Here is a 12535-nt window from a genome sequence, read left to right on the forward strand (position 1 = left end):
GTATATGCCGCCAAGCTTTACCAAAATGCCGCCTTGACTCATATCATACATACTTATAAAGCTAGCATTTTATCTTGAATCTCATGCATTTGAAACCCCATTTTTTAACTTTCTCAAACCACATTCATTTGAAACTCGTTTTTTAACTAATGCAACTCAAAAGTTTTCTTAATTATGATTTAACACTCAAAAGTTTTATAACTTATATTATGTTTAATTAGCATTTAGTGAAAAGTTTACTATAAAAAGGCCAATCTTTTGTGTCTTTTGTGTTATATAAAATCTTACATGTAAGAAGGATTTGAAGATATTGTGATTCAAAAGTTTTCATATAGTTGAAGCATTCACGATCTAAATATGATGATTTGAAGAAATGGGTTATATCGCATCGATGGTAATTGTAATATAATTTTTTCTTTCAACCAAAACAAATGAAGCTTTTCTATTCTTTCTTTATATTTAGTTTCTCATTTAATCTTTATATGTGATTTGTGTGTATTACTTAATTTTGAATGTGACTCTCCAAACATCAATGTTTTGCTTGGAATATCTTTCTGATTCTTCTTTTTCAAGAAAAATATTTTTATTGCAGGTTAGTGAAGAATTGTCATCAAGTTTCTATGGTTGAATGGTGTTAAATGAAGAAAGAAGAATCATAAAATGGATATAGGTTTTTTTGTTTGAGCAAAGTTGACAAATGTTAGTTTTTTCTTTTGATTTAAATGTATGTTTATGTAACATCTTTATTTATATATTCAACCACCCAATGCTCTTATTTATTTGATTGTAGTTTTTCTATTTTGAATATGTTTATTTTCTATTATTTTTTTGGGTTATCCTACACAACATATTTAAAAGATAACAAAATTTTGAACATTTGATATGTAATTATGATATACTTTTCATGATATGTTCTTCATATGAAAGTAATTTATCCATATTATTACCATAAGAATTACATATGACATTTACGAAAATATATATATTATATGTGATTTGTTAAACATGTATATCCACCTATATATGTTATAAATTTATAATTAAATATCTTTATGTTTAATAATTGAAGGGATTAAAATGATCCATCAAAACCAATTATTTAGAAGAATATAATAATAATAATAATAATAATAATAATAATAATAATAATAATAATAGTAATAATAATAATAATAATAAATATACATTTCCAAGTACTGCATACATTTGAAACTCACACTACAACTCAAGAGTTTTCTAATTTAAATCACTAATAACTTTTTATTTTCCTTTCTTTTATAAGGTTGTAAAGTTTTTCTCATTAAAAACATTAATGTATTTGAAGAGATTTATGATTTAGATATGAAGAGTTAATATAAATGTTATAATGGATGTTTTAGTGTTTTTATGTTATTAAAAGTTATAGTGTTTATTTTTCATATTTTTTATTATTCGTTGTATATATATCTTTTTTAATACAAATGTTATAATATATGTTTTTTTATTTTTATGTTACTAAAAGTTGCAGTTCATATTTTTGTTAATACATTTTGTTACCCGTTATATTATCATTCATTTGATATATAATTTACACAATTTTAAACGGGTTATAAAATTATCAAATAATTGTATATATATCACAATGACTTAAAAGTTAAACTATTATGTTTAATAAAACTAATATGTTAACTATATGTTTGCTTTACTATTAACATTTTGTTTCAAAGAAGAAATATTAAATAATAATTTGGTAAAAGTTATTATTTTAACTATATAATTCTATTCTCGCGCAACGCGCGGGGATTCGCCTAGTATGTGTATAATAATGAATAATAGTAGAAAATACATATAAAAATATGAATTATATACAAAATTGTCGCCTTAAGTCACGCCTTACAAACGACGTGGCTCGCCAAGGCTCGCAAAAGCTTGAGGCTTGACATTACCGCCAAGTCATGCCTTACGTTATTTAGAACCTTGAAAAAAACAGATCGATATCATGGGAACCCTCATCGGTGGTGGGCAGGCTCTTTCTCTCTGTATCTCTCATATCCTATGTGAGGAACCTCTGATGACCATCACTTCAGGCGGCCATATTCTCATCCTTATCATCATACTGCGACAGCCATCAACAAACACATCAAAAGTCAAAGTTTTGATCTCAAAAATCTATTTTTGATCACAAAACAACCCTCACAGAGAGGTCTATGCTGGAGTTTCAGGTATAGGTTCCTTTCTTCAAAGATCTCGTGATTCAACTATCAGGTTCCTCGGGAGGTGGTGGACAAGATTATGTTTGATTTCCATGTTCTTCGATAACAACAAGATTCAGGGTGACCACCTGAGGCATCGATCTAAATCTTGGTTTCTCTCCTGTCACCTGTGGGTTACGATTTGCAGATTTAGGGTTTGGTTAGGTTTGATTTAAATATATTGGATTTAATTTTTGAGGTGTAGGTTTGATTCAGATTTCAGGTTCATTAGTTTGGGGAGGAAAGGGTTGGGAGGGGTTTAATGGTGGTTGAAGATGAGCCAGACGAGAGATGTTTTTATTTGTGTGTTTGTGTGTGATATATATATATATATATATATATATATATATATATTATATATATATATATATATATATATATATATATATATATATATATATATATATATATATATATATATATATAGGATTTAATTTTTGAGGTGTAGGTTTGATTCAGATTTCAGGTTCATTAGTTTGGGGAGGAAAGGGCTGGGAGGGGTTTAATGGTGGTTGAAGATGAGCCAGACGAGAGATGTTTTTATTTGTGTGTTTGTGTGTGTGATATATATATATATATATATATATATATATATATATATATATATATATATATATATATATATATATATATATATATATATATGACAATTTGTATGTGATGGGGCTTACTATATTTTCATTAAATAAAAATATTTTTATAAAATTCAAATTAATCAAAAACATTAAAAATAATTGAAAAAGAATTTAAAAAGGGTAATGTGGTCATTTCATGTTGTTAGAGACTAATCGTGCAACTTCTTAAGATTTAACGGACTCTCCGAGTAAATTTTTGAAAACAGAGATTTAACACGTTTTTGGCACCTGGACAATGGACGATTCGTGTACTTACTCAAGAAAAAATAATAATTTTTTGAAAAAAAAAAAACAAAAGCCGAGCATATATCTATTTAAAAAAATTGAATTTTTTAATGAAAAATAAAAAAATAAAAACAAACGAAAAGAAACTAAAATAAATAATAAAGCCCACTTAAATGATGTTGCATGGACGTTCGCCGCACATGAGTAAATTCTCAAGTCCATATTAGTTACACGGACGTGGTGACATTCGAATGCACCATGGCCAGTTATTTAGGATTGACATTTGTGTCTTTGACGAAATAGGTGGCGGAGAATTTTCCTCGCAGTACTCACTATTTTTTGAGTCCTCACCAGAACCAAACCTTATGTATGATCGGGTGAGGACTCAATTTTCGATGAGGACTATAAGAACTAATCGTAGTTGTTTATCTAAAAAACGAGGGGTAGCGATTTTTTGTATTTTATTTTTATTTTAATTAAAAGCGGCGGTGATATTTTTGAAATAATCTCCAAATTTTTGGTATCTACCTGCACAGTGTAAACCTTTTGAGGGCATGATGGTCAATTGCAATTTAAAAAACCATGGATGTTATCTTATTCATTTTTCCCTTTATTCATCTTTATTCTTCATTGGTTCTCACCGTAATCAGTAAGCAATCGATTATTTAGTCCTTTGTTCGAGCTCGAAATATTGTTCAAATCTTCGATTCGTCATTGTCTTCTTGTTGTTATGGAAGCAGGTAATTATTTGTTTTTATATTTTTATGTTTTTAAGTTCCCTTGCATTCTGTTTTTGCCTAATCGAAGTTCTCAATTTTTATTCATATTGTTCGATTACTTCTCATTGTTTTATTTTTTTCGTTTTTATTATATAGGAAACCCTAGCTCTTTGTATATATGATATTGTGCTTTTCTGTTTGCTTTGGTTCGATTTTTTTAATCGAAATATTTTAAATTTTGTTTCTTGTTTATTATTGCAAAAATTATTAGATTAGTTGATATTCTCACTTTTTTATATCGTTTTTTGTTTATGTAAACATAATTTTATCAAATTTCATTGTTTATCTGTTTGTTTTTAGCGTAAAATGTTAGTATCTTGTGTTAATATTTTTTTATGTTGATTAGTTACTATGTTTCTATCGATTGGTTTTCATATATAAATTCATGTTTATAGTTTCTATGTAGGAAGGGTGGGGTTATTATTTGTTTTCTAGTTTTACTTAAAAATGATTCAAAAAAAATATAGTTGTTATGTATCTACATATAAGGGATTCTCAGTTGTTTGTTTTAGCAGTTATACATATCACTTTAGATGTTTATGTTGTTATCCTAAGTAGCCTAAGTGATTCTTCATGTTGGAAAATATCTTTTGTAATCAATGAAATGATATACTCTATTACAACTTTTTTCTTAATTCTTGTCTACAATAATTGTTTTTTTATTCCTTGATGTTGTTTTGATATTTTTTTTAATTCGTTTTTAACATCATTTTCTTATGTGTTTTATTTATATGTAGTTAAATGAATGAAAAATGTAGAGATTATCTCTTCCAAAAGATGTGAAAGAAAATTTTGTAGATCTTTCTTCTAATAGAAAGGCTTCATTAAGGTCTAATGCTTTGGTAGATATTACGTCTGCTTCCGAAGGAACTTCATCGGTCAAAATTATTGAAGTTAAAAGGGTTGCCTAAGTCATTACAAGTATGAATGAAGATGATGATTTGTTTTCCCTACTGATGCCTATCAAAGCATTGTTAAGAAGGCTGAAATTATATATAGGAACCCTTCAGGTTTAATATCTACAGTTTACAGAATCCTTAATGATAATTAAAAAGTTGTTAAGGAAATAAGGTTTGGATTTCTTGAAGATTTTATGGTTAAAAATTTTAGTAGGGAAATTTGTTTGTAGGTTCTTGAGAGATATGATGAAAAGAGAAATGTTCTTTGTATAAAAAACAATGAGATTTGTATTACTATGAGGTGTGCATGACATGTATAGACTTCCAATGGGTGATATTCCTATGAATGTACCTATGAAAATCCGTTTTGGAATTCCTATTACTAAAAGCTGGAGGAATCTATTTTTTGTTACTAGAATTAGACTTGTTATTTGTGACAACCCGTAATTTCTATCTTGTAAAAGTCAAAATTGGTCAACCAAAGTCAAACATATCAATCAAATGTCAAAGTTATTTCTTTAAATTATCCCATTATGGTTAGATTAATGAGTTATAGGTATATAGACCATATATTCCAAAGGAGTTGTGTGTTAAATGAGGGAAGCAATTAGGACCGAGAACCTTCGGATGGGCCGCAAACCCTTGCAGCCGCAAACGAGCCTTCGGGTCGTGAACCTCCTTCGGGCCATGAACTCTACCTTATATATATATATATATATATATATATATATATATATATATATATATATATATATATATATATATATATATATCTATGTGTGTATGTGTGTGTTTGACTGAAAACTTCTTCACTTCTTCACTTCTAACCGTAAACTCGAGCCTTCTTTCTCAAGATCATCAACTGTGAACACCCTTTCCCTCTCAAATATCATCCTATCTATTGTGAATCTCCTTAGAATCGACTTAGATTTTCAAGTGTTCCTCATTTCTTCAAGATCCTTGGGCCGTGAACCCTTGAATCATCATCATTTGACAAGAACATCAAGCCGTGAACTCAAGATCATCAAGATCTTTGGGCCGTGAACACTTGCGTCATCATTATTTCAACAAGAACACCAAGAACACACACTGAGTTTACGGTCGAAAACACTTAAATCTTTAAGTGGCCATAAACCGTGTATGGCTGTAAACACCGAAGCTCAGCCGTGAACTCCAAGCAGTCGCTTGTTTTTGCTTATAACACCCCTTTCATAAGTCATTTCTTATATCCTAGGGTTTTTCCTTAACTCCTTTGAGATTATATACACTAATTGTATACATATACACTATGTGAAATGCATTTTAGCACTTGTTTTGTTTCGGGATCTACTCGGGGAACTTATCATCCTATATCGAACATTCAATCGAATCACTCACATAAGGTGAGTTCTTACCCCTACAAATTACAACTTTAAATGCTTTTTAAGGGGAGAATACAAGTAGAACACAATATAATTGTGTTAACCAATTACATGTGACTCATGTAGGATCACTAGTCTGACTGTCGGCTAAATCATAGTTATACTTATTGAATACATATATGAATATTAAACCCCATTTTTTTAGGAACATACGTAACTCGGTTGCTTCTGTTGAAAAATTGAGTTTTTTTCTACAAATCAGTAACACTTCAAACAAACATACTAGTAAACTATAATAGGTATAGTTTAGAGGATCACTACATACTATATCTAGAAAAGAGAAACATACATGAGTCAATGCATACATACTATTACAGTATTACTATTCATTACAAAGTATACTATTCATTTACAAGAACAAGAACAAGAAGGAACATAGATACTATAATAAGAACAAGAAGGAACATACATACTATGACAAGAACATAATAAATAAAATGTGAGATATTATTTCATGTCATAGCAATACTCTTGTTGTGTCACGTTTTGTAACCAGAGTCTCCTGGAGGGAGAGCGTGAATTTGTGTATAGATCTATACGAGATTGACCATCCTACACCTTGCTGCTAGCTACAGTGGGACCTGCAGGTCTACAGGTGACAAATGTCATACCATTTTCGACGCCTGAAGAACGTTACTAGTCAATCAAGCATGGTTATAACCTAATCACATTTTTAACCTTAATTAACAGTTTGGTTTTTAGGTAGTTAATGCATCAATAGTGTATTTTATAAAACACTACTGTAAATCTTCATTTTCCATTACATTCATACAGTGATATTGTCACATGAGAAATGCAAACTATTTTTCGAGTAAAGATAGTTACCTATATGGAAAAACATACATTTATACTATTTCAAGTACAAACATACATTTTACACTTTGTTCAAGAGCACAGAACATACAAACAGTTGAGTCTTGGTAGAAGACTACTTTTCATTTAAGGAAGAAAATATGGGATTTTCTGGGAAAGATACAAACATTTTCATTAGACAAATACAAACATTTTCATTAGAAAATACAAACATTTTACTTAGAGAAATACAAACATTTTCAAGAAACAAATGCAAACACTTGACACTAAAATACTTATGAACTCACCAACTTAAATGTTGATACTCTCTTTCAAAATAACTTGTATTCTCAGGTCACCAGTAGATAGGTACACTGGACCAGGTTTTGAGAAGACGAAGCATGTTCAAGACTCGTCTTTTATTTTGTTATATATAAATTTTTGGTATCATACAACTATTCACATAACACACTTGTATTAATTATATTATAAATGCAATGGATGTTGTTGCTTATTTTACTATTGTGCATTGTTATGATACTGTACATGACGTCCTCCGCCCCCGAACGTTTCCGCCGTTCTCGGTTTGGGGGTGTGACAGATTGGTATCAGAGCTTTGTTTATAGTGAACTTAGTATATCTACCCATATAAATATACAACTATAAACACATTGGATTAAAACACTCTGACCAAGAGTTATACTTTTAAAATAATAAAATATCTTACTAAAGTATACATACATGCATTCATACTAAGACAATGTCATACTAGATCAGAACAAATGTATTGTGATTGTTGAACATCATAGGTAGGCTTGGGGATTTATAATCAGGTATGGGATTGATATAGCTTGATCAACTATATCTATCCGAGAGGTGATTAGCATATGCCTAGGAATGGTTGTGGTGTTGCAACAAGTCTAAAAACTTACCAACTACACTACAAAGAAACAGTAGAACATAACATAAACTTAAAATACTATCGGAGTATTTTGTGGTACTATAATTACTTATGTGAAAACTAAAAACGACCCTTACTGGTAGGTCTATAGTTGCTAAGTGGATCCGCTTAGGTTATATGTGACCAAGATGTTATAGACTTAGAATCTATGATCTTCGCTTTACTTCATGTTCCTTGTTTGGTTGTGGACTTAGAGTTGGGTCACTTATTCGAAGGTCTATTCTATCTTAAGTTATATATAGCTAGTATGTACTACGTAAGTATAGAAGTAACTGGTAAGGATCATCTTATAATTATCTTTGGTAGTACATCTATTATATGTTTCTTACACCCCTATTCTCGAGTAGATAACATGGCTGGATTTCATCTGCCGGGAGACCTGTACTTTCCCGATCAAGGGAATGGTGGATGGCTCGAAGCTGATCCACAACAAGATAACCCTGTAGCCCCAGAGGAAGAATACTTCGAGGAGAGTTCTGAGGAGGAGAATGAAGATGAAATTCAAGAAGACTTTGACTTGGAACCCGAGGTCTATAATCCACCTCAAGTTGTCCAAAATCCTAACCCTCGAATTGATTTTCAAGGCCCGACGCCTCTATGGGCAGTAAACTTGGGAAGGTGGAGCCACGAACAGGGACAACCACCTCCTTATAATGGAGACCGAAGCTTCTACAATTTGAGCGAGGGAGGATCAGCTGACAGAATCCTCCCTATCTTGGTTCGTCGTGTTGCTCGCAATGCTGAGAAAGGAAGGGCAACCATCGACCAAGTCAAGGAAATTCGTTCTAACTTAGGTATCAACACAGTTCGTCTCCCCCATCTGACCGATGACCAAGAGTTATCAAGGACTCACACCGATGCCCTACATATAGAAATGAATGCATGCTAATCCAAAGTTAGGGATCTTTGATAGAACCAGGAGGCATTGCAAAGACGTGTGTAGGAAACAGAACAACAGTTGGCTGAATCCAGGGCAGAATCTACTTCTCGCGAGTAGAGCGTACTTTACTCTCTCATTTGGATATAGATTATGTTTTCTTTTAGACTCTATTATTATTTTCCTACTTATGTTTAGAACTTGAACTTTCATGTTTCGTTAGGTCTTTGTGCTGTCAGAGTTTTCTCTATATTGGTATATTATAGGCCTATTACAAGGTCAATTTTCCCGAACTCTATACATCTATAATACCAATGATATTCACAAGCATCTAAATCTCTTGGAAAAATCTCTATCTAAATTCTTTCATCTTTCTAGCAGTAGAACTCTATTGCAATCAATTACATGTTGAACTATGGTGATTTAGTTCAAGGAACACTCTCATTATACGCACTATTGAATTCTTACAATTATCTGCATCTTTTAAACATATAGTTGAAGGATGCCTCCTCGTAAACCAAACAGGCGCAATCCGCCAATAACTCCAACTCAACCACCACCTCCACCTCAATTCGACCCTGTAGTTTTTCAAGATGCAGTGACTGCGGCTGTAACGATAACCTTAACTCAAATCAACGCTAGCGGTACTAGTGGGGGTGGATTAGGTGTTAACTCTACCCAAGGTGGTAGTCATGGGCACCCTAGGGAGTGTACTTACAAATACTTCACCAACTGCAAAGCCAAGGCCTTTAATGGTACTGGGGGAATCATTGCTTTGTCGCAATGGTTTGAGAAAACAGAGTCTATCTTTGACATCTGCTCCTGCCCAGAAGGAAGCAAGGTAAAATTTGCCATCTGCATCTTCTCCAACAGAACCCTCACATGGTGGAATGGCCATGTCAAGTCACTTACTCTCATAGTGGCTAACTCGATGGGCTGGGAAACACCGAAAGACCTGATGTGGGGAGAATACTGCCCAAGGGGTGAAGTTCAGAAACTTGAACAGGAACGTTGGAGCCTAACCATGAAAGGCTCTGACATAGTAGCATATACTAATTGCTTTAGTGATCTTGTGGCTCTATGTCTGGGAATGGTACCCACTGAGGGGAAGAAAATAGAGAGGTACATTTGAGGACTACTACCTCCATTCAGTGGAACGTTTTGTCCTACAACCCCTCTACATTTGACAGTGCTAAGCGATTGACACAAAGACTCATCGACCATGGATTCCGTGTGCTAGCAACAACCCCTGTCCCCGAACCTGCCAAAGCAATCGATAACAATAGAAAGTTTTAGAAAAAAAGAAGCAATCAGCGTAGAACTCTGCCAAGAAACAACAGATTGTGGTTGTTCATGCCGCAACAACTCCTGCTATCCCTGCACCAGCAAAGCAGTACGCTGGGAGTCTGCCGAAATGCAACAAGTGATACTTCCATCACAATGGACCCTGCTGGGAGTTGCACTGTGCTAATTGCAACAGGAAGGGGCACACTGCCTGTTTCTATAAGGAACCGGCAAGACCAATCTCCCAGGTCCCTGGTACTTGAGTGGGTCAGGCCTGCTACGGGTGCGGTGAAGCTGGACACTTCAAGCGGAACTGCCCAAATGCGGGGAATACTAGCGGAGTGGGAAAAGTCTTGGCTATTGGCCATGAGGAAGCCTCCATTCTTACTATAATAATTAACAATGAAAATCGAGAGAGGCAATAGGGTGGAAGTTTTGGGCAAAGAACCAGGTTTCGAAGAATCTTTATCCCTAGCAAACATTATTTCTTCTACAACAAAATCAAACATCATTGTTCAATATCACATTCTTCTCCATGGAAATGGTTTTTTGCCTCTAAGAGAGTCTGTTAAATCGATCAAATCTGACAGGTCCCTCCTAAACTTTTGATAAGTGATTTTTCAATTTCATATATTGATGATGCTTGGCACATAGATGGCTTGTGGGTAGGGAAGACTATTAGGAAAATATGCGAAACATATTTGATATATTTTTATATCCACATGAAGATTTTTTCTCAATATAAATGAACTAAAGATTCATCATGACCGACTTGATGATGTTTGGGTTTGTGCAAAAACTAGTAGATTGTGTTTTTAAATATGTTTTCCGAATAATAGTTATGTAACATATGTGTCTAATGGTTTAATAGCATGTGAATAGCTATATTGGTAAATCGTATATCTTTGTGTACATGTTTAAGTTGAGCATTTTCGGATTTTTGAGATGGTTTTGAAAGACAAGTTCATGCTCATTGCTTTAGCAAAGTTGGATATTTCGATCAGAGGCTCGACACGACTAATTGGATATAAATATTGTATTGTAATGTTGTAACTGTTTTTTAGAATGTTTTATACGAACGAAGTGCTTGTTTTTGCTATGTGATATAATTATTTTTTATATCCTTGTGTTTGTGTTCACACAGACTTAATTACGTATTTAGACTAGTTTTTCTTTAGAAAAGAAAACTATATTAATGTATCATTTGTTATCTTATATTATATAGCTTGATTTATAGTTTTGGTTCTTAACTTATCACTTTTTTTTATATGATTGTGAACGGATCAATATAGATTATAAAATGAAATATGCTTCCTTTGGTTTGTTTTCCCGCTCATCCCATATATCTATCTCTTTTGATTTCTCTAAACGGTTTCCCCGAATATATCCTTACTTTATGCATAAATTTATGACTAATTTACTAATTTCTAACTTTAGCCTCATATTTCAAATTTCAATTTCAGGCGAATGCAAAGCATTTGTTTTCAATTTGAGGAGAATGATGATGCTTCTTTTCTCTATATCTGGTTTCACCACCCCTCTTTCATTATCATCTGATACTGATTACACCATCACCGAATGCTTGCAAGTCTTCCTGAACCCAACCCTAAAAAAATCACAGTTGTAATCTATTGATGGTAAGGTTGTTCGATCTTTTATCTTTATCTCTATTCCATTCACTATTTCAATCTGCAAAAAAGACACAATCCCCAGAAGATCTAGTCTTAGATGCTCTCATCTCTGCTAACTTCAATGTTTATGCACGAAAAGGCAGTGCTCTTCAAGCAAGAAGGTATTAATTACTTTTATCCCTATCATCCTACCAATCTTTTTGGTAGTTTGATTCAAAATCAAAACCATACCAGTTACTACTAAATTAGCATCAAATGTTTGTTACTCCTATGATGTAACCTTTGAATCACTGATTTATATTTCTTCATCTGCTAAATAACTTGTGTTATATTTCAGACCTAAGAAAATAAATTGATATACCATATAATTTATTCATTGTATAAAAGCGTGTCTATAAATGTTTAGAATCCATAGATATGTATAAAAGCATGCATATGAGATATTAAAGGGTTGTGGTTTTAACAAAAGATATGTGAGAAAAGAAAGTAGGAAACCATTCTAGTAGTTGGACAATGTATATTACTTTGGCACGTACTCTAGTTATGATTGATGATTCCAACCATCTTTCTTCTTAGTTATGTTTTGATTGGAATCTTTTTTCTGCTTACTTTGAATAATTATTTTGTTGATTGTTTAGCTTATGTATCTCATTTTTCTTTTTTTAGGAAGGACATTCGTCTTGATTGTTGAAAATTAAAGGTTATGATTCTTTTTTTAAATCATGTGTTTTATGAGAAACTTACTGGATAACAGGAAAAGGCAAGATCTGAAAGAAGAGAGTTGGAGGGAGCTATATATT

Source organism: Lactuca serriola, chromosome 5, assembly GCF_051521515.1.
Source record: "Lactuca serriola cultivar US96UC23 chromosome 5, Lser_US96UC23_V15, whole genome shotgun sequence".
NCBI lineage: Eukaryota > Viridiplantae > Streptophyta > Magnoliopsida > Asterales > Asteraceae > Lactuca > Lactuca serriola.